Here is a 24,496-nt window from a genome sequence, read left to right as displayed (position 1 = left end):
TGTATTGGTAATAATGATGTGTTAATATATAAGTGAACAGAGGGAAAGGACTTGTAAACCTGGAAGAAGACCGTTTGGTCGAAACGCGTCGTTTGTTGCATTGATTAAAATCAAGGAAGAAGCCTTAACAGAGTGCGTTGCCAAACTTTCTTTTGCTTCACAATTCAATTGAGGGGACGGTCCACCCTCACGCTTCGCTCCGGCTACTGAGCGCTTTGCTATTTTCGCATTGTTTTGGAAATATATATATATATATATATATATATATATATATATATATATATATACATATATATATATACAATTTTTTTCCTCAAACATTTTAGTGCAAATATTACATTGATATTATCAAGGATATTATCATAGATGTCATGAGTGCCGTAATTTGTGGTGTCATTAGCAGTGCATGGCGAGGGCACTAATTATAATTACTTGAGATAACTCTAACTATAACAGATGAATTTGTTTGGTTTGGTACATTTAAAAGGTGAGTCTAACTATAATGTTCCTGTCACCATTGGTTTTTTAAGTGAATTTCTATGTTTTTTAAAATTTTATTTTCCAATGATAACGTCCCTGTAACCTTTGTTTTTTTTTGCAAATTTCTCTTTTTTTTAACATATAGTAATTTTCATTACTATACCTTAATCAGACCAGCGCCATGCACGGCCTTTTGTTGTGCTCAGCTGGGGTTTGCGACTAACCCCTATAAACATCCAACCTGCGCTGTGCATGGCCTTTTGGTTGTGCGCTGTGGGGGTTGTCTGCAGGGCCTACCCTCGGCCAGTCTCTGCGGCCAACCCCTATACCAACTAAACCCTGCAAGGTCCCCCTCCCCAGGCTGATCTCTGCCCCAGGTACCCCATCCCTCATGGCCCGGACTAAACATTATTTTTTTTAAGGAGGGGGCAATGCGGCCCCCTTCCCCGGCCGATCTTGGCCCTGGGGACCCAATCACCAGGGTACTCCTTCCAAAGTATATTTTTTTGGGGGGAAGGGGCCACAGCCCCCTCCCTAGGCCGAACTCCACCCCGGGGACCCTATCCCCAGGGGCTCAGCCTAAGTATTTCATTTTTTTATGGGAAGGGGGCTATGCGGGCCCCTGCCCAAAGCCGATCTTGGCCCAGGGACCCCATCCCCTGGGACTCAGCTTAAATATTTCTTTTTTTTTTTTTTGTTAGGGGGCTTTGTGCCCCCCCACTAGGACTGATCGTGACCCCAGGGACCCCATCCCCTGGGGCACAGCCATGTGACCTAGGTGACCCCCAGGACACCTAATTAGACTGTTGGGGACTATGGGGGAAGCCTGAAGGCTCCCACGGTCCCACCTGGCTCGCAACATCCAGTGAGAGTCAGCATTCCTGTCACAGAGAGGGAGCTGCTTCCTCTGTGTGTCTGCCTGCATTTCCACAGGCAAGCAGACAGAGGAAACCTCTGCCCTGATAAAGGGGAAGCTGTTTGACTGCTCTCCCTTCATTGAACCAGAGTGTTTGCTGTGACTCACAGCAAACAGCAAGCCGGCCTTGGGGTTTGTGGCCTTCAGACCATCAGGCGCTCATCAAGGGGGGCTGCACCGCCTCTCATCCATGAATATAGCCCTGGGAAGGTAGTGGTCCCTGGGGCTGCAGGAGGTCTGAAACTGACCCCCTTTCTAATTTTAGAGTTTGCCCCAGGGAGATGGTGGTTCCCAGGGTTGAAGGAGGCTGTGCAGTCCCCCACAAACAATTTGTCAAAAGCCCCTGGGGATTGGTGGTCCCTGGGGCTGCCGGTGGGCCACACGCCCCCGCACACAATTTATTAATAGTCCAGGGGAGGTGGTGGTCCCCGTGGCTGCGGGTGGGTCACATGGCCCCCCACATATAATTAAATTCAAGCCCCTGTGCTGTGACGGTCCCCTGGGCTGCTGGAGAGGGCCCAGGCGACCCCCCCTTACAATTCATGAAATCCCTGGGGAGGTGGTAGTCCTGGGGACTCTGGGTAGGCCGGGTAGCCCCTCATTATATTAGTAATGCCCCTGGTACTTTGTCTTGGGGGGTTCAGAATTATTAGCAGCCCGCACTACATTTTTCTTTTCCCTAGATCCGCAGATTCGCCACAAATTGTGGTGAAAATGTAAAAAAAAATGTTTTTTTAGCCCTGGTGGGTTCCTTTTGGACCCCAACACCAGAGATAAGAGGTCAGGGTGTCCGTACCCTGGCCCTTTTAAAAAAATTGTTATTCTTTCTTTCTTGTTGAAGTGATGGCAGCCAATCAGATCTTAGCACGAGATCAGGAAAGATCATGATTCCTTCACGTCCCTATATATACAAATTTGGATTTCCTTTAATTTCTCATAAACTACTGAATGGATTTACACCACACAACAAAAAGGGCTCTTTCTGGACCAAGAGCTACCTTTCTGTCAAATTTGGTGTAATTCCGTCAAGTGGTTTGGGCACTATCGCTGTTCAAAATCCCTATTGAAAAATGAATGAGGAAAATGCGAGCGTCATATTTTTTTGGAAACTTTTGTGAAGATTCATCAAACGGCGCTAAAGTTATTAGCAAAACAAAAAATGCTGTTTCGATGGAAACTAGGTCCTAACTATAACTACCTATATATATATATATATATATATATTCACACATATGTGTAGAGGAGTAGTGAACCCGTACTTAAATGTATTACCTACCTTCCTAAAATTTTGGAGAGAAGTACCACTTCTTGGATAAAAACAGAAAAAAGAAAAACACTGCCTTGTCCTGGAGCACATATAAGAAACAACAGAAGCCTGTAAACTAAGTTAGGACACACGTACAATTCAACCCTGAAAAGCACATAGTCTGGAATGCAATTATAATTTCACTATTATTTAATGTACTTTGTCTATTTACTTTGGCAGTGCATGTTTGACATGGCATGCAGAGAAAGTATTTTTCATTGTATTGTATTGCTGTTCTCTTATACAATTGTGTTTACGTTAAAACTTCGGGTTACAAATTGCAAACATGATCAAAACAGAAACATATGAAAAATGAAGATTAAAGGCAGCTCAAGAAAAATATTATATTTAAAACAATTTCAGCAAGACTAGGGAGGACTGGGGGGAAAGAATGAGTTCGAGAAAACGTGCACCCACAACTAAGTACTTCACATCTTAGAAAAAACATGAAATTGTGCATACTATATAGTTGAACACATAAATATCTGCTCAGCATTTTGCAATATTTATTCACACATTGTCCCAGGAGCACCTTCCTGGTGAAGAATTAAAGAGGTAGGAGGCATTTTCTGACCCTTCCTGAATGGCTGTGGCATAAGGGTGGAAGCGGTCCATGGACAGCAGACCTTCTTGCAAGCGTTCACATTCCCTGCATTAAAGCATTTGTTTCAAAGTAACGTCCCAGGAACATCTCTGTGCACTTCCTGAGGTCGTTCAGGATGAATCCCAAATAGCAGTCTTTTCCTGCGAACTGGGTACTATCCCCACAAGGGGGTGGACAACAGGTCAATAGTTTATGATCTCAATGGTGATGTATCCCTTTGACCCATATCTTTGTGACTTGCAGGAAGTAAGGAATGTCTTTTTCGTGCACCTCTTAAGTGCAATATGGAAAGGGTCATAAAAGATTTTTCAAAGTCAGAAAGGGTTTTTGTAAATTGTGAAAAAGGTATTTTGTGGTCACAGATCATGTGATTTTGTAAACTGCAGACTTTTGCAACATCAAACTACCATGTTTTATCAAACTCAATGTTCTTTTTCTTTATTTGGGCTTTTATTCCTCAAATTTTTGTCACTGTGTGTCAGATCTGGCCTGCCTGCCCATTCACAACACAGTCCTTCTATTAGGTCTCTGTTGTAGATGGTGCACATGCTCTGTCTCGAGAAAAGCATGCTGTATTTACTGTTGTGGGCTTAAGCCCGCCCATAGGCTTCCCATTGGCTGGCACCATTGTTGCCCCATTTGTCAGTCTCCTCATTTGATTCATGGATACATCATGCCTCTTTCGATGTTTAGCCCTCACTGAGAGCACTACCTAACTACTTTTAACTATTCTGCAGTGGACATTTGTAGGGTAGTTTTGGGTCTAATTTTTTAGCTCTTTAACAGCGTGGTCAAACAGATCTTTCCACAAAGAAATGTCCAGTCTGCATGTTGACTTCTCTGTGATTACCTCTAGGGGCTATATGGCACGCATTGCTTCTTGTGATACGACTTCCGTTGCTTGTCGCAGTCCAATGTTGTGACACTCACAGACCTACAAGAAACATGCAGCTCTCCCACGCTGCACCGTGCCTGCTCATTTGGTCCAGTCTTGAGCACAGCTTTCACCGGACTCTGTTCCCCTGCCAGGACACCAGATAATGGTGCTGATCCCGTCCCATATGGCCCTGAATCGGCTGCACAGTGCACCGCTGGTTGTACCTTTCAATCCTGCAGTATTATGGCTGTTTGGGGCATTCTGACTAACCCTGATTTGAAGACTCCGCCTCCATATGGACCAGGAGTGCTCCATTTCTTCAACGGCAAAAAAACAATGCCATTGACAATGCCAATCTATCTCTCCGAGACCAATTGACATTGCCAATGCTTGTTATCATTGGGCATCGCACCTGACCCACCAGTATGCATGCTGCATCCTCACTGTGTGCTGAGTGGCACAATCCAGTCTTCCCACCTGATAAGGTAAACATTTCCCGCCGCCAATCGCTCACTTTGGGTGAGAGACCTGTAGATATATGTGCATGCCGTGAATATTTATAGTAAGAGAGTGACTTCTTCAGTTTTGTTTTGCGTATTTTGTGCATTGTCCATTGTTTAAGCTCGTTCTACTCTTGCAGCAGCACCCAAAGGTGGAGCTCTGGTCCAGCGATATTAGGTTAATGTTCAGTAGCTACATAATGTGTAGGGAGCCCTTGAAGACATGTGGGGGGCATGGAGAGAACGCTTCTATCTGGTTAATGGTTTCTCAGATGGGAATGATGCCAGGAATTTACATGAGGTTCTCCAAGAACTTTTTTTTTGCATCTATTACATACCTAAATGTGTGTACAGTATTCATCAATGCTGTGCAAACGTTTGTCATACATGTTATCACTTACACTTTTAAACATGTAATATGCACAATTCTTGTGTCATTAACAGAGTGCAATTAGTGGCAAAGTGCACCCCAAGGATTTTTGTGAAAGTTTTAATTGTTTACACTAATTTTTAGCAAATACAGTACTCAACTAGTGTGCAATCAATTTTACATATCACATCTTATTCCACTGTTTATTTTTTACTGTTCCACCAGTTCTGCCAAGAAACACACCATGTACTTATAGAGTTCTTTCTATTTCGATCACATGAGTCTGTGCGTAAAATACAATTAATTTTCCTTGATTTTTATGCATTTTATCATTTTTGTTGTTGATCTATTCCTAAAATCTGTCTCCTGAATGTTGTTGACACATTTTAACCCTGTTTAAATGAACAGGCTTCCTCAGGACTAGTACATAGTGAATAATATTTCAAATAAGCTACATTAACTCAAATATATCACAGTTTGAAAAGGTGCATTTATCAAACGAATGGAACATTCAGGAGACATTCTTCAAGAATAGATCAACAGTGATTTGTGTTTCTGGCCGCCCTTTACAATTTTTAAATTCATATTTTCGCACTTCGTAAAAAATACACCTGCACAATACAATAGAATAAATGAGCTAACATGATTGATTTCAAATAATAGGCCCAACTTATCCATCATGAGGAAGGTTAGTTTAATTACAGAAAAGCCAAAATGTGTCAATAACTTTCAAGAAGCCTGATTCCAGAACAGATTTGCAAATACAGGCTCTTCAGGTTAGTAGTTCTGGTCTTCGTGGTCATAAATGTCACCACCCTAAACTACTTCATCTCATTCCTGTGCAAGTATGTCCCAATTCATAACCGACACTCATCCAGCCTTAACATCCAGGCTACACCCAAACCCCCACTTGCGGCTTTGAGATTTCGGTCCTACTTACTGGGCCGCCAAGGCTAGAACTCTCTTCCATGTGAAATGCATTCCGTCTCTCTGTTCACTTCCTGTAAGGCTCATCTCTAGGATTACTTCATGAAAAAATAATTCACATTATCAACGAATGACCTTCACATTCGTTCTGACACTGTAAATATATTCATATGCGAGACATTTATTTACAATTATATGTTTATGTTAAACATCCACCAACCATCAATTAATTTACCTCATCCATTATTCCACATCAAAGCTAATAACTTCTTGTGCATTCTGTTACTCTCGTTGTGTGTGGCATTTCTAATCAAAATGTTCTTCTTGCTACAATAAATAAATACATTTGAAATGTTCCCGTAAAGCAGGAAAGAAATATTATAATTTCTACAGCCTATGGTACTGTAAAGGGTAGGAAGTACAAGATCTTCAACGTAAGTGCTGTGGTGACTCCATTAGAGGGCACGGGTGTACCTATGCATGTGAAGGTGTGTATGGCACTTTTATAAAATGGCTGTGCCCTGACATTGTACATTATAATTGGGACTTTAGGTTTTGCCAGATTATTTAGGGATGTAATGGAGAATTAAGGCTGTATCTGAACACGTCTGGCCGTGCTTCGGCACATAGGTCTGCGTCATAGGTCTGTGACATTAGAAGCAATGCCTGCATATCTGTTTGCTTTGCCTAGGCATTTATGCTGTAAGTTTTTGAGGTTGGGCCTAGGCATCTGAGGCTATGCATGAGCCATGGAACTAGCCCTCGGAATTTGAGGCTGTAGTTTGTCATTTGGGACTGTTCTTGGTCAGTTAAAGGTGTACCTGGGTAGTTAAGACTGTGTATAAGTATATGATGGTTGTACCTCGCTCTTTGAGGTTGTAGTTGGGCATATAAGTGGTCTTTAGATTCTGCATGTATAAAATTCTCAGCTGAAATACGAAAAAACACCCGTAGACAAATTGCACACGCAAAAATTATTTCGTGCGTTTTCCGAGAAACTGCTCCACCTTGCAAAATTTATGAAATGTTGCAGTTTCACTGTTTCATGGAGTTTCATCTGTAATATGAGCTTCCCATTATATTTTGGCGGTTCTGAAACTATACCATAACCATTACATCACAAAACAAGCACAAAATTCTCTGCTTAGTGGGTTGCTTTCGTGACTTTACCTCCTTGTTTCATAAAACACATTTAGGAAATTTCGTGAGCCACATCGTTTTTGCTACTGTGTTCCGGGGGAGGCTCCTCCGCTAAGGCGGAGGAGCGTCACTCCCCTGGATTGTGGGGAAAGGAAAAATAAAATTATAATAACGCTACATTATTATCATTTTAGTTTTCCTGGGAGAAGGGGTGGGGTAGGGCGAGGCTGGGCTGGGCTGGAGGAAGGGTGCCAGAGGGGTATGTGCACTATAAAATGGGCATGTCTGTTTGGTCAGCTGTGTTGTATTGCACAGCAGAGTGGATAAAATGCCCAGGCTCCACTCCCAGGCTGACCGGCGAAGCAGACCGCTCAGACCTATCACGATGCCTCAGTGGAGTCTCTAAAAAAAAAGTGAAAAAAAAGAAAAGGGGCCAGAGTAGGGACACTCTGACTCCTTAGCTCTGGTACTGGGGTCCCAGAGGGACCCTGCCAGGGCAATAATGCACTTTTTAAAAACTTTTATTGCAAATTTGCGACAGTCTCAAGTTCATGGCAAAAATGTAAATAAAAGCAAGCGTGGTCTCCCGTGCTTGTTTTACTAAAGACCCTGGGTTGGCCAGGCCCCGGGGGCAGGTAAAAATAAAAGAAGGGGCACAAGGGGCCCCCCTTCCGGGCTTATTTATTCCCCAAGGACCATTACCTCCTCGGTGCTTTAGCTTAGTGGTATGTGGGGGATGTGCTGCCCCCATGCACCTCGGGGACCAACACCTCCCCGTGGTAAAATGGTTTAATTATAATAGGGGGAGCCCTGCAGATCCCCCATTCCCTGGGAAACACCATTATCCTGGGGCAAAATGGTTTAATTATAATAGGGGTAACCTGTGGACCTCCCTAGGGCTAAAATAAAAAAATGAAGGTGGTTTGTTTCAGACCCCCGGTCCAGGGGGCCACCACCTCCCCTTGGCAAATACAATGTTGGAGGGGGGCCACCTGGCCCCACTCAAGGAGCCTTAGATGGCCCAGGGGACCACCACCACCCAGGGCCAGCTCCTGCTATTTTCCCGGGTGCCCACCCCGGGGAAACAGCTGTTTGCTCTGACTTGGGAGGTTAGACAGCTCCCACCAAGTCAGAGCAAACACCCAGCTCTAGTTGCTGGAAGCAGATGTTTCCTTGTTTCCCTGTCTGCAGAGATGTGGGCAGGGAAACAGAGTAAAACATTGCTCTCACAGAGAGGGAGCTGCATGTTTAGCAGCTCCCTGTCTGTGACAGCAATGCTGGCTGCCACAGGAGGTGGGGAGCTGGCTGGGGCTATGGGGGCCTTCAGGCTACCCCTGCGGTCCCCAGTGGTGGTCAATGGTTGCACTGGGGGGCAGCCAGGTGACATGGCTCGGCCCCAGGGGATAGGGTCCCCGGTGCCAAGATAGGCCTACCTGGGGCAAGTTACATTATTTCAACAGCAGAGGGGCCTTATTATGTCCTCAGGGACCCCATCCTCTGGAGCCCGACCACTAGTGTCTGGGTGTCCTGGCCCCATCTAGGGCACTCAGTGTTGTACGTTGGGGACTGCGTGGGAGCCTCAAAGCCCCTGCAGTCCCAGCCAGCTTCTCGCCTCCTGCAGGAGCCAGCAATACTCTGGCATGCAGGGAGCTGCTAGAAATGCAGCTCACTGCATGGAGGAGCAATCGACATCTGTTTCCCTGCTTGTATGGAAAACTCTACTTCTAGCAAGTGGGAGTTTGCTAAAAGCAGAGCTAGTGCTTGCTTTCACTTTGTGGGAGCTTTGAGCTCCTGCCAAGTGAAAGCAAACAGCTATTTCTGCAGGGTGGGGACCTCGGGAGATAGCAGGAGCCAACTATGGGAGGTGGCAGTCCCTAGGGCCAATAATGGCTCCAGGAGCAGGGCCAAACAGCCCTTCTCTTTTGTTGTGCATGGCTAGCTCGGGGAGGTGGTAGTCCCCTAGGTGGAATATGCCTGGGGGGGCGGGTTGCACGCCACCCTCCAACTTAAAATTATGGATATTTGCCCAGGAAATGGTGGTCCCCGGGGGTACGCATGGCCCCATCCACTGAGCCCCAGCAAGTTGATGACCCCCCCCAGCATCTGTGGAGTCTGTGCATTCCCACATTTCTATATTTAGTTAGCTCTGGAGAGGTGGTGGACCCAGGGGCTCATGGAGCCTAAAGGAGAGGGGACCGCACGGTCCCCTCATAAATTACAATAAAGCCTTGGGGAGGTGATGGTTCTCTGGGCTCACAAAAGCCTCAGGATGGGGGCCCATGCATCCCTCTTCTTTGTTTTTTACATGTCGGCATGCCCACTGGATGTGACCCACCCGGTTCTTTGTTTAAAACAAGTGCAGTGTTTTTTTAAAAAAAAACATTGGCATGAATTTGCCATGAATTTGTGGCATTTTTTTGTAATGCTTTTTTGACTTGGCAGGGTCCCATGGGGACTCTGGGAGACAAGACTAGGGAGTTAGGGTATTCATACCCTGCCCCATTTTCGTTTTTTTCTTCTTTTTTTGGGGGGACTTCGCTGAAGTGAAGTCCCCAAATGGTTGCCAACACTTCCTGGCTGAACAGTGGGCAGCCAATCAGATCTCTGTTCGAGATCAGGAGAATTTGTGAATTATTTGAGCACCTAGATATACAAATTTGAATTTTCTTTAAAATCTTGAAAATTACTGAACGGATTTATACCAAATAACAAAAGTGTCATTTCTGGACAAAGAACTACCTTTCTGCCATATTGGGTGTAGTTCAATCCAGAGGTTCGAGCTGTAGTTGTGTTTCAAATCCCTATGAGAATTAACATGGGAAACACACTTTTTTTAACCCCTTCTTGTTGCAGTGATATTATCAGTGATGCAATAGAACATGCTGTGAGTGATATAATATGTGAGGTTTAACAGTGAATGCTGAGTGTGCGAGTTGTGATTACCTTAGGGCACGACATACAATATATAAATATATATTGTCAAGGTATATTGATGCAGAGTTAAGAATAGTGCGTCTGTACTTTCCTATATGCGCTTATCTTTCGATAATTTGTCCCTCAATATTTTGGCTACAATGCTAGTGTGCCATGATATTCTTGTACTCGATATTCCAGAGCACAATCAGATGAAAATATCTAGGTATGAGGGTATTCCACGTACATGCCACCACAGTCATATGTTTTTTTATACAGTAAGTTGTTCTTGATCTGTTTGTGAAGCAACTGTGTCAATGCAACAACTTCCAGCTGTACTTTGGTGTATCACATGGAGTTTTCTTTATTCATATAGTCTTATTTTATTGCGATTTCTTATTTTTAGAACAAATGTTTATGGTTCATTCTAGGTGGGACAAGTGCTCCAAAGTGCAGCGGTGTGGCTAAGAGAAGATTGGTCAGTGTTATCTGATTACAGTCTTATTCCAAACCATAAACACGTGGTAACAATGAGTCTTGTTATGAGCACATTGACCCTTGCTTATGGGATGTCTCCATCATCAAGAGTGGGGTAAACATTGCTTTGGCGAGGTATGGGAGGGTTTAAACAGCCTTTTCGAGGACAGAGCAAAATAATTACGAATAATTGAGGGTGAATGAAGTCGTTATCGTGTTTCTGCGCATCCTGCTTTGTTGAATATTTGCAGGCCGCGAACTTAATTCCATAAGGCAATACATAAAAGTAATGTGACTGTTTTTCACTCCACATGGAATCGGCCGAACTGGACACTTACAACACACCCCTTCCTTGAACTGGGTTAGGGAGGGTGTGTGAAGTTTAGGACACGGTGCTGCAGGAAACAGGTTTCGTGATGTGAATCACCACCATGGGCCTGGGGCCATCCAAGTAAGGGGTAACAGATCCGTTTTATATTTAGAGATGAATATAGTTAATGCGCTAGTGCTCTCAACACAATATATTCGACAGAAAACAGCGCATACATTCTGCACAGCTCATTTAAGGCCACATTAGAGCTCTGTAACTCCACTACCCCCTCCCCATCCCCCATCCCCACCCCGTGACCTTTACCAAAACCGGGAGCATCAGTAACTCGGGACAAGGGGACAGAGTTAGGAAGCACTCGATGTGGGACCATGAGGACCCCTCTTTGGAAACGATGATTTCCTGGGGATTGGTAAATCCAGTCCTGATTCTATTTAATCTAGAGACTCAACACTGGTTGTATCAGGAGGGATCTTCGGGTGACACATAGAGAAGTGATGTTATAATTTCGGCGCACCTGGTAACTCCAATTACTGGTCGCATCGGTATTAAGGTGGGCGTCATAATTGGGCTATGTAAGGCGTCACGGTGCCTACACGGTACACAGTTCTGATTAAAAATCATGCTACACATGGCTTTTCCCCCAAAGTACAATTTAGATAGAACACTGCACGTAGATATTGGGTATCCACAAATTCACAAGTACACATATTTAGAATCACTGGCCTCACACGCCACGCAACAGCAGTCTTTCCAAATGATTTTTGTTGGTATTTTTTTTTTAAATTAACAATGACCAATTTTGCTTGCAAAAGCGCACTCAATCATCTGACAGAGCAACGTTTTACCGAAAACACACGTGTATATTCTGGAAATTGACAACCTTTAGTATAACATAAGAGAGTAAGGCCCATATTTATACTTTTTGACGCAAACCAGCGCCAGCGCTGGTTTGCTTAATTTTTTTTACAACCGGCTAACGCCATTCCTACGCACCATGCTGGCGCCATATTTAAGGAATGACGTTAGCCGGCCCTGCGGACTGGTCTGAGTAAAAAAAAAGGACTCAAACCAGGCAGTGCCGGCGTAGGGGAAAATGGGGATTGTGCGTCCAAAAATGGTGCAAGTCAGGTTTGAGGCAAAAATCATGCCTCAAACCGGACTTGCGCCATTTTTTGACGCACAACCCCCATTGAAATGACTTCTGTCTTAGCAAAGACAGGAGTCATGCCCCCTTGCCCAATGGCCATGCCCAGGGGACTTCTGTCCCCTGGGCATGGTCACTGGGCCAGTGGCTTGTAGGGGGGCCCAAATTAGGCCCTCCTATTCCACTTTAAAAAAATAAAAAAAATACTTACCTCAACTTACCTGTACTTACCTGGGATGGGTCCCCCATACATGGGTGTCCTCCAGGGGTGGGCGAGGGTGGCAGGGGGTGTCCCTGGGGGCAGGGAAGGGCACCTCTGGACTCCTTCCAGGGTCAGAGACCATGGAAGTGAGCCCACAGGTCCCTTAATGCCTGTCCTGACCCAGGTGTTAAAAAACGGCGCACATCAGGCTGTGCGCCGTTTTTTAAGGCCTGCCCACTCCTGTGCGTCAAAATGATGCTGGAGTATAAATAAGGCACACAGGCTTTAAAGTCATTTTTTGGACGGGAACGCCTACCTTGCATGTCATTAACGCAAGGCAGTTTCCCGCATCCAAAAAAGGACGCACAAGGAGGAATTTTGACGTCCGCGGGCTTGGGCGTCAAAGTTTACATATGGTGCACGGTTTGCACCGAATGTGCGTCAAAATTTTTGACACACATTCTGCGCAACCAGAGTATAAATATGCCCCCAAATCACTCAAAACACCAACCAGCTTTCCCAACTCTATCTGTTGGAGACACTCATTACCTTGCAACAGATACAGTAACACACAATTCAGGACACCTAAAAAAAAGCCAAAATATGCAATTAACTACGATTCAAGCCCCAGCAGCACTTTAGTACACCTGCTAACTATCAGCCATTCGCAATAGTCGGGTAATGTTCATGCATATAGAATGGGAACATTCATACACCATTTTCGTATTACAATCTGGCTGCAAAGATGAATCTTGCACACCATGTATTCTGGTTCATCCACCTAACTAAGGTGCCCCCTCTCTCACCTTATGGGCGATCTCCACAATCCGAATAGATTTCACCCAGGTTGTGATGCAAACATCAGAACGATTTATGAAAGACACCCAGAACTTGCAAAAAGCTTTGCAGTGCCGTGGTTATTACTCATCAGGCCAAAGTCAGTAACACCGTGTTTACTTCGTGTAAAAGGCCATTTATTTAGGACAGGATTGCATATTATCCATAACATTGAATAAACTCAACTTAAAAACTCCACCCTTTGAACCTTCTCCCCAATCCTCCTTCTCACTCATGACCTCACTTTGTCTCCGTTCACCCATCTTCCCCTTCAATTCACGCACATATCCCCTTTTTCCTCAGATCCCCTGCCTGCTTTGTGCATCCCTCACGCTATCATCCTTCATCTACTTCTTTCTCCCCCCTGGAAGGATGGCCAGGCCCGCGTCTGCCTCTCCACTCTCCCCCATCTACTGCCACACAATCACCATCAGCAACCTGCCCTAACTAGCGTTCACCCAGACCATTTTGCTGCCCCACCAGCGAGCCACACTGCAACATTACACAACTTTACACTTTTTGTTTGAGCCACATCTTTTCCCCCCCACAAATCCCCCAAGATTAAGCAAAGCTCTGTAAGGTAATATGCGTTGCCCAACTCGGAGAGGTGCACACCATCCGTCCTGAAAAGCCCCACCTCCTCTTCTGTAATGTCCTTGTGCTTCAGCACCTTAATACCATGCACCCAGCAGAAAACTCTTATTGCTCTATTGAGCTTCCTCCGAGCACTCTCGATAGCCCCATGTTTCATCGCCCCTCTCTACTTCCTCCTGGGCACAAACTCAGTTCAGACTAAGCAGGTACCGTGCATCTTCTGTCAAAGCAGCTCCAGATCCCGTTGCATATGTTGCAGTAAGGTGAGCCCTGACAGTTTCACTAGGTAATTTTCCCCCATTGGCAATAGCAGAAGGTCCGGACAACCCCAGTTTGGCATAATTGAAGGAAGCAAGTTACCCCACCTCATACCTCTTTTCCCCCACCACAAGACTTTGTGCGGCTACTCGGCAGTCCCAATGAACGTTCATAGAGCTGCCTCTCAGCATATTTAGCCGCCCAATGTATGAATGAGTGACCGACCATCCAGGTGACCATCTTCCCACTCCTGGGGCCAGTCAGACGACCTGCAAAAAGAACAAATATTAGTACAACACTACAAACCCCCTGCCTCTGTCATTCCTGCCCTATTCCCGTCCTATTCCGCAGTACCTGCCCTACAAGTCAAGTCCTCACATATCGCTCACAGCACTTAGACCTCCACCTACCAATTCGCTGAATTTGAGCCCAGTCCCAAACTAGCTGAGGTGCCGCTGTAGCAGTCCTTATTCTGAATGAATGCGTCCCATAGCACTGGGCCTGTCTCTCTATCGGTCTCAGTGCCATCCGCAAAACAGCCAACAACTGGAATGCTGTGAGCTTCTCGCTATGCTAGTGGCTAAAAAAGCTGGCCCCACCTGTCGCCCATTGAGACTGAAAACTGATCCACTCAACAACCGGACAAGCAGTTGTGTCCCACCTTTCTCCAACCACACCCACTTCCCCTTTCCCAACTGACCTGTCTTAAACTTCTGAAGCCATAAGCCCAAACGCCCACCTGGTAAGCACACTTCACCCATTTTCACATCTATGAACTTACCTACATCCAAAAGTTCAGACACCCTAAATGCCTCAAGAAACATCCACTCCATGCACAGCCTAAACAAAGCAAGTTTCCGAGCATCTGTACAACAAACCGGCAGCACAACAGTTTCAACAATAGGTCAAACGTAATGGGTTCCCGTGCTGCTTTGCCCGAACCCCGCTCTAACTCTGCCCGACACTTTCAACATTCTACCCAGAATATAATCTTTTGCAGGGTTGCAACCAAAAAACAATTTACCATAAAAAGACACACCAGTCAACTTGCCCCCAATCGTTGCGGGCGACAAACCTCTTTGTATCAAAAACAACACATAGCATAAGTTCGGGATTGCAGTATGTCTGCACTCTGCACCCAAAACTCCCCTTGAAAACATTCAAAACTCTGAAATTCCAACCATGCCAGACGATAACTCTTCCGGGTGGATTCCGCTAATGACATCTCCATCAATAAGCACTCTGTCTGTTCACCAGTTCTACAACAGTCGTGTTGTCCACGTGAAAAACTACTGTCCTGTTGGCAAGTTCGTCTCCCCAAACAGTCAAGGCCACCAACAGAGGAAAGAATTCTAGAAAAGTAACACTCCTGCCTTGTAACATTGAAAGTGCTGGCCACTGCTCTGCACACCACTGACCGTCCCAAAAAAAGAACAAAACCCGAGGCCCTGGCTGCATCTGAGAAGATTTGTACCTGCCAGATCGTGTCATCCTCCCGAAAATTCATGGGAACCCCATTGAACTGTGTTAATAATGTCTCCCACACTCTAATGTCTTCTCACACACCCACCAACACACAAATCTTATGGCGAGGGAAGGAGGTACATGACATAGCTAGTCCCAGGCGCCTGCATAATGTTCTGCCCCCCTGCCCCCACCTCGACTACCCTACAGGCAAAGTTGAGAAAACCCAGGAGCTGTTGTGCCATGCCCAAATCGATCTTGTTCAGAGACCAGACCTGTATAAAAAATTCCAGAATCTCTTTCACCTTCCCAACTGGCAATCGTGCCACCATCGCCTCCGTGTCCAGTTCTATCCCCAAGAATGTCAGCCTGCAACTGGGGCCCTCAGTTTTTTTGGGAGCCAAAGGAACCCCCATCTCCCGGGCCAGTCTTTCAAAGCCTGCCAAAGCCCCCTCTTGGACTCAGCGCCAGCCTTACCCACAAAAAGGAAATCCTCCAAGTAAGTGTCACCTCTCGATGCCCACACACTTTCACAAAAACCCATTGTAGGAAAAGACTAAAAAACCTCAAACAGCACGCAAGAAATGGCACAACCCATCGGGAGTACTCTGTCCACATAGATTGCCCCATCCAGCTGCATGCCCAATAGTGCAAAATCCTCAGGGTGGATAGGCAGGAGCCAAAAAGCCGATTTAATCTCACATTTTGCTAGCTCAGACCCCCTGCCGCACCTTCGAACTAGCCGAATGGCATCGTCCACTGAAGCATACAGTACCCTTGTGTTGGATGAGCTGAAATTCACCCTTAGTCTTTTTGGGCACCACACCCAGAGGGAAAATCATCAAAGTGTCAATTGGCCATTCGAAGAAAGGCCCCACAATTCTACCCTCTGCAACTTCTTTCGCCAATTTATCTGCTACCACCCCAGGCATTTCTTTGGCAGACTGCAAATTGTTTGCCCATCTCTTCAGTCTCGGCCCTTGGTAACTTATCCTGAACCCTTCCTTGAAACTCCAGTATAGTTTGCACGCTATGTCCCCATCCTGGTACATGTACAACCATGGCAGCCGGACCTCCAATTGAATTGGCGTAGGTGCCCTTTGGTGCAGGAGCACCTTGCATCCCTCTACCCCTGGCCGTTCTCCACTGTTGTGCTGGACTGGTGAGCGAAAAGCACTGCATGACCGGGTGTCGTCCCCCACATTTGGGGCACTCATGCTTGAATTTACAAGGATGCCTCAAGCAGAAGCCCTTATTAAAGTTCCAGCATGCTCCCGAGCTAGATATCTGGGGTTGCTGAATGTTACCCGCACCCCACATCGACAGGGTGGGGCTGAAAAGGCTTGTACAGCACTGGAAGGCCACTAACAGGATGCAATGATGTCATGGAATGTGATGAAGCCATCCACTGCATCTATAATTCTGAATCTACGTCCCCCCAAGGTTTATCAGGATTTACGCTGACTTGTGCCCGAAACTCCTCATCATAGTTCAGCAATGCAAAACCCCCAAAATGCATTTGGATTTGCGGATAATATCCATATATTTGATAAGAGCAATGGCCCTTTCGGGAAATTTCTCACAATAGTTGCTGGCATATATCAAAAAGGCTGAGGTCCAATTGTCCATAGTGATCAGTACCCTGGGCCGTCGAGCTAACTCCCACTCCTCTTCCTTGGAGCCCTCCTTAGCCTGAATTTCCCTATGGAGTAGTTTGAAAACATCTACATACTTGTGCCGCCAAATCTTAGCCTGCATCTTGTTAGCCACATGGGAACCTAAAGGCATCACGAGGTCCATATAAGGAAGCCGCTTCTTGTGCCCATCTCCTACCTTGTCATTCCCCTCTTTACCGTCTCTGGTCACTGTTCCCCCAGCGTCACCTGTATTAGCTGTATCCTGTATTGTCTTCTGCTTATTGTCCTGAACCTGTGCCGCACTAGCGCCAGAAGAGTCATGTAATGATTGATCACCGACACCTATGGACTTCTGCGTTTTAGTCACAGCCGTAACTTGACCCCCATCCCAGACAGACCACCAGTCTCCCTTACCTTGAACACGGGGAACCGTTCCCCATGATAGTGGCAGAACCTGGCGACCATGCACCACCTTGTGTGCTGCCTCCTGTAACGTCCCACTGTACACATTCTCCTGTAAGGCAGAAATGGAAGAGGGGGTTGCACTGCTCTTGTGCCCTTTCCCCCTCCCTTGTTCCCCTCTCACCTTGCTTTCGCGAATCTCCCCTTCTTCCCAATCCTCCGATTCATTCTCACAGTCAAGTTCCACAACTACCTCCTTGTCCATCTCACACTCTTCCTCATCACCTTTCGCATCCTTCGCCTCACTCCACTCGTCCTGATCATGTCCACCATGGCGTCCGCCTTACTTGCGACCCGCATGTTCCTGCGCTGTAGAGAAGACCGCTGAAGATCCCTCTATTGCTTCAGACCAACGTCCGAGCCCGTATTGCGCCCCGTTGGCATCACCTCCATTTTGCCAGTCTCTTTCACTGGCTTGGACTCTCAGTGACTCTCATGGCCGTGTGTGCCACTCGTGCCCATCAGGCGGCTGCACCCCGTGGCCACACAAGCCTCTTTACTACTTTCCCGCTCCCGTGGAACACACACTCAACTACCCTGCCCAGCCCTGGGGCCTGACATGTCCCCTGACCCCACTTTGCCTGTCTTCCTCTTGGGCTGCCTTTCTCTACCTAAGGCTTCCTCCCTGTAACTACCTAGCTGGGCCCACCTCTCCTCTGTCTCCGCAACAGCCCACCTCTGTTCTCTTATCCTGGCCTCTATGTCTACTGAGGACCAGACCTGGGCCTTGTGCTGACCTGCTTCCACACATGAAAGCGCCTCTACAACATGTCCTTGGGGGCCCCCAGGGGCCCTGTCTGTTTTGCGCCACCCGTCGCCGCCCCATGCTCCAGTGCCCTGCCCTGTACCACCCCCAAACTCAGGCCACACACCGACTTGGCCTTTTTCTTTCCAGAGGCCCCTCCCTTTCCTGCAGCCTTGGCTCCCTCCCTGCCCAAAGAGAGGCCCGATGGGGGGGGCTGCCCAGGATACAGGGTCCAGCCACCTTGCTTTCCAGCTCTCCTTGAGGGCCACACACCTGCCCCAAGATAGCTGGCCCAACAGGGCCCAATACGAGATCCTCGATGGAGGACCCCTTCCTCCTCCCTCCACTACAGGCCCGGTGTGCTCTTGCAAGAAAGGGGCCATTTTGGAATCCGGGAGGGTGGATGCGTATCACCCCCCCCCCACACTGATTTCCTTCTCTTCACCCGATCAGGTGAAACACACTCTGCAATAGCAGCAGCAACGCCGCTAGAGGCCGCGTGCGTAATACGCGACATGCCGACCCAGGCCTGGTCTAAAACACCAGGCCTGAAAAATTCGGCACGGCCGGCTTCGGCGAGCACGCAAAGTGTTGCCCACACTGCAGCAGCGTCATGGCTCTGAGCCCTGCCGCTTGCGAGTACACACAACCATCACAGCCTACCTGCCACCTGCCAAAAAAGACCGCCACTATTCTACTCTCAACTCGGGCCGGCCAATCTTCTGACCGCGCGATGAGTAGGCGCGGAAGAGGCCGGTCCTTCCCACCTCAAGACTATTTAAACCATACCTCTAATCCCACCCCCACGCACCTCAGCCCAATCCTGTCTCCTAACGCCACTTCCTCTCCCAAGAGACTAGACTGCGTCTGCTCTCCACGGGGCACCCCATGAGGGCTCACTTTTTTTATTTTTAGCGTAGCAATTCAGGGTAACAACCAAAGTTACTGCGTTGATTTTGAGTGTGTGTGCGTGATGTCTAGCATTACTCAAAGAGTATCCTTCCAGAACATACCGTGCCTAGACAAAGTTTAAAACTTTTGCTACTGACACATGTACCATACAGTGCCGCACACATGCAATGAGCGCAAGGTTTGGAGGAATTAAAAGATTTGTAATTGTACACCTGCCTCAAGTAGGCGTCATATTTTCGCACAATGGCTGGTCTATTGTTGTTAATAGCTAAACCTTAACATAAAAAAATAGGTGGTTGCAAGGGAATACCCACATACTATCCATGACATGCCTCTTTGATGCAAAGTAGTGCAAAACAGGTAAAAACACGGTTTGCATTACTTTAAAGGCTGCTTCCAGAGCTAATTACATTTGTGCACTGAAAGTAAAAGGTTTATCAACAGTCTCCATCGGTTTGTGTCACTTTTTGTGACTTCGGCCTGGGTGCGCCATTTGCTCTACTGTGTACTATACAAATGTTAACAGTGACAAAACCAGTAATAACTGTCCCGGGGCAGGGAATCCAGTCAGTTCACTGTTATCAAAGGCTGGTTTTCCTAGCTGCTACATTGACAGGTACATTAGCCGATGCCTACTTATGCTTCAGGAGCACGTGTATGTTGGGAAAACTCTCAATTTTACCAGGAAACCATATTCACCTTAATCAGAAAGTTGTTTTGACTGTGACGAAACGCGACCCAAACAAGTAAGCACTGAAACAATATGTGCCCAGGTGCCCACTGCAGTGCTTGGCTGGTGAAGCGCTGGTTTAACATGTAAACTATGCTGTGCAGGAGGATGCACGTGAGACATTAAGGATGTCACCCGGCCAGACACTCCCGTTTGCCTCCAAAAGGCCTCTGAGTCGAGTTGGAGGAACCAAGGATTGTAAATTAGCAAAACTGGCGCCAAGCACAGATTTCTAGTTTTGATCTATTGCTGAGTTTTTCTTAAGAGTCTGCAGTCTGCAAAGCTTCAACTAAGACCATTTGTTCCAGATTTAATGTAAATAGCTGAACTGTTTATACATTTATTTTATTTGAGGCGAAGAAGGGAGGCGAGGGGAAAAGAAACACTGCCCAGATTTCATTTTCACACTGCTCTGACAGAAAAGTCTTAGAGAACAAGAAGGGAGGGAGGAGTGCTTAATTTGTCATTACAAAAAGAGCTGCACCCACAGTTTTGCTCGGAAGCCAGCTGGCGCTCTTGTAGGTCAGGGTGCTGAATACAAAGGCTCTACAGTTTTGATTTCACCTCATGCCTCTTTAATCCCCCATCACTCACTTCCGGCCTATTTGTCTTACTCTTGTAGGTTCCTTTTCATCCTTGGTTTTCCCTTTGTCACTGTCAACTTTCTATTCCTCCTGCTTTCCCCTTTTGTGTTTCTCTGTTTCTTGATCCGAGTCAAGGTCTGATGAGATAAACTAAGTCCTGACAACCACTGGCTCAAATTAAGCGTTGGAAAAGAGTATCTGAGGAATTCTCCAACACTGGTGGGGCTGAAGGGGTAGTATTGTCGTATTCAATATGGAAACAAAGAAATTATGCTATTTTAAAACTAGAGAAGAGACTGAGGCTTAGATTTATTAAAGCTTTGAGCTAGTTCGTCACAAGATAGCATATGCTATTTACTATCCAGCCTAAAAGGTATTTTATTCTGGGAAAACAGAATTTCCATAGAGCAAAAAACACTTTGCACGACTTTGCATCAAGGGGATGATAAAGTGGCAGATCAATGTAAACACCCATAGGTTTTCATGCAAAGTCCGATCAACTGAGATTGTCAGAATGGGCTTTGTGTCAAAAACTAATTTCTACTAAAAGCAGATACAAAGAATGGGAAATATATTCATTTCTCAAAAGAACCGACACATTTCATGTGTGCTGTAGTCTACACCACATATTCAATGTGTAAGTACTTCTGGTATCCTGCTAGGGCCTTTCTACTGTGGTGTTGGGTGGAAAGGAAAGAGAAGTGGTATCCTGCCGTGCTGCTCTTTCATGACATTTTGGAACCTTGGAGGATGGGTGTTCTCAGAGTCAGCACTTTACTCTAATACTTGGGCTGAGCTGCTCACAACATATGCTCCTATTGGGGTTCTATCCTTGTTTCTGCACTATAGACTGCTCCCTCGATAAATATCCTGTCAACTCACTGTCCTCAGTTAAATGCCAACAAAGCTGAGATCTTACTCTTCAGCAGTGCCCACCAGGTTTGAGATTCCTCCAGGTGGCCACCTTCTTTGGGCTCAGCCCCAGAGCTTAAGAAAATGATAAAAAACTTGGAGTCCTAATTGTTGACTCCCTTTCAAAGCAGGAGCAGGCCAATGCCACATGGGCAAGTGCTCTGGAATACTTAAGCTATTTCGAAGATTCCCATTGACTGACGCAAAACTGTAGTCCAGGCTCTAATTACATGTCGACTGGGCTACGGAAATGCCCTCTATGTGGGCATGGCAGACCACCTGTTCACCAGACTTCAGGTGATACAAAATTCAGCTGCTAAGCCTATCTGTAATAAAGATAGGTTTAGCTCAGCTTCAGCAAGCATGAAGACCTTACATTATCCCACAATGCGCAAAAAAGCCAAATTCAAACCTTTGAGTCATGTACACAAAGCACTTTACAAAGTTGGACCTGCAGTCCTACACTCTAAGGTAGATTTCTATAACCCATCACAAAGCCTGAGATCTGCTAATCTGGCTTTAACTAAAGTCAAATGTGTCAAAAAAGCAAGAATGGGTGGCCACTCTTTTACACACGTGGCAGGTACCCATTGGAATCTTCTGCCCTTGGAACTGCGCATCACTTTCGACCATGTCAGATTCATAAAGAGCCTAAAAACATGGCTTTTTCACAAGTTAAGCCCGATGTACCATCTTTTACGAAAAGCTGTAGTCTTGCACCATGATATACCCCTCAGGATGAGTGTTGTGCTCTACAAATACCATAAATAAATAAAACTTACACGCTACACTGTTAACCTGTGTTCTGCTTCACTTTTCCGACAATCTTCCATTATCAAAGAACCTTATGAAGTTTATATATACACAGAGCATTTGTCTTCTGCAAGGGTAGGCCTCAAGTAGAAGTCCAGTGTTTATCAGCTCATACTAACTCTGCACCATGCTGCGACGCTGTGTGATGCGCGAGGCAGCCTGTTCGTGCGACAGTGAAGAGGATGAGACCAGAAGCAGCCCAATTTTTGTACATATGGTTCTGTATCAGTTTTTCACCTTGCACAATACAGTTCCGCAAATGTAGATGCTGCACAGAGTTGCATGAAAAAATCTGTACATCTTGGGCATAGTGCTTGGATACAGGAGTAATACTGGAAGAAGTAATCTGAAAGTGAAGATGTGTTGATAGATTTGAGGGTTGTTAGAGCATCAGGTAATAGGTAGAGATAAAGAAAGGTGGAGAACTAAGTCAGCGGTCATAAATAGGTATGTGTGTGTGCAGACACAGGCCTGCAGGGACTGCTCAGAGTATGAGGATCACCATGGCATATACTTTGGAGCTCTCATGTAAGTATGATGTAACTGTAGAAGGACACACTGGCATAACAAGTTTTGCTGCAGAAATGGGGAACTGAAGGGTCTTGTTTTTTTGTAGAGTAGTGGATAATGGGACTGCTTTTGTTTATTGTTTGCTCTGCTTCCACTGCCACGCATAGTAAAATTGTACATTCAACATCTTCATGAAATTATTTACGCTACTCAGTTGTAAGCTATGAAGTCGGCAAGAAGGTATTCATGTTTTAGCTGTACAGAAGCATGGTCAGCATCTGCTCCACTGCGCATGTCTTGTCGGCCTGACAGGCCCAGCACCTGTACGTCAGATGCACACTTTTTAGAGCGGTTGCATCAGAACCTGCCTCAGCAATGACATACCAAAGACACTTGGGGCCTGATTTATACTTTTATAGCGCTGCATTTGCATCAGTGTTTGATGCAAAAGCGGCGGAAACTTACAAAATTCAGTTACATTTTGTAAGTTTGTGCCGCTTTTGTGTCAATAAATGACGCAAATGCAGCGCTAAAAAAGTATAAATCAGGCCCTTGGTCGGAGACCACACAACATCCTCCCATTGGCTAAATACCACTTTTTTGTTTTGTTTTTAGTCCATCACTTAAGAGTTTGATAAAGAGGCAATGACATGTTAGGCCGTCAGAACTTGGAGGTAGAGATGGAGACATAATGGGGAGGTATGAAAAGTATGTGACTGAACAAGAAGGATTTGCCTTCAGAAATTTCCTTAAAGTCTGTCAGCTCATTGGCAGACAGAAGTTCACAAAGGGTCATGTGCAGAAATAAGAGGAGGTATGTGTGAATCTGTTGGTCCATGCTAGGATCATGAATCCCTTTAAGTCATTTTATTATGTCAAAATGAGGGTCAGATACAGATCATCTTTAAGATAAGTTTTCAAGTTACCCAGTACTTGATCTGCTTGATAAAGACTTGAGATTTTGGCCCGTTTCCTCCAGTGTGTATATTCTTTTGTGGTCTTCTTTTCAGAGTACTTATGATGTCTCATGTGGTCATGACGCAGAAGTTGCTTTGAGGTGATGATATGCTCAATTTTAGTTCTGGGGTTTCTCCAGAGGAAATGTTTAGTAAGCAACTTTGCTGTTTTGCTGTGAGGGTTGTTGCAATAACCCCTCAGAGACTGGCACAATACATCCCAGAGAAGAGATTTCATGACCTTTGCCATTTGCACAACCATTTTGAAGGTGGTCATGAAGAACTACAGAACACCATTTGCCTCTGGCTACCATGGTGCGGTTTTGTGGTGGGGAAACCGGATATACTTGGCAAGTTTGCAACAACCAGTCCATTGAACACAAGGCCATTCTCTGACTTCACAACACAGACCATGCAAAACATAGAGATGACTATGTTGAGGGCAGGAATGACCACTGAAGCTGAAGAGGTGAGAACAAGCATTACTTCTGGAAAATGCAAGAACTCATTGATATGGTTAAGAGGCGCTGACTACCAATGGTCCAAAGAAGCAAGTACAACTCCTCCAAGATCATCTACGACAGTTCTGACATTTTCAGTTGGGCAAGACTGCTCTCCTTTCTCAAACTTTGGCATATATTTTGTGCATGAAACATCTTTCTAGCAACTCATAAAGGAAATAAAACTACAATTTCTATACCAAGACACTTTTTATGGCAGCAGTATTACTGTTGTATTTGTGTGTCACTTTGACAACATGCTCCTAAGTGCTTTAGGGATGACCAGACAACTATGTCTAAGGACATGAACTTTTTGGTGCAATTTCATCTTGAACGTGACAGAATGCACATACCTCCTTGTCATTTCCTCTCGGTCTCTACATCTCTGAGAGTTA

The 24,496-nt window shown here is 45.8% G+C and overlaps 1 protein-coding gene across 2 annotated transcripts in view; it reads right to left on the bottom strand.

Annotated features, from left to right (window-relative positions):
* TMEM72 (transmembrane protein 72) overlaps nucleotides 1-24,496 on the bottom strand; it is a 202,175-nt gene that overhangs the window by 135,306 nt on the left and 42,373 nt on the right. Inside the window, exon 1 of one of the 2 annotated variants that reach the window (XM_069240815.1) lies at nucleotides 13,991-14,079. The exons of the other annotated variant lie outside the window; for it this stretch is intronic. The gene's annotated coding sequence lies outside the window, so the exon portion shown is untranslated. Of the gene's footprint in view, nucleotides 1-13,990; nucleotides 14,080-24,496 lie in introns of those variants that run through there. 2 annotated transcript variants of the gene reach the window in all.

Source organism: Pleurodeles waltl, chromosome 6 (assembly GCF_031143425.1).
Source record: "Pleurodeles waltl isolate 20211129_DDA chromosome 6, aPleWal1.hap1.20221129, whole genome shotgun sequence".
NCBI lineage: Eukaryota > Metazoa > Chordata > Amphibia > Caudata > Salamandridae > Pleurodeles > Pleurodeles waltl.
Note: the sequence above shows the minus strand (reverse complement) of the source record. Positions and strands in the feature narration are given on the sequence as shown.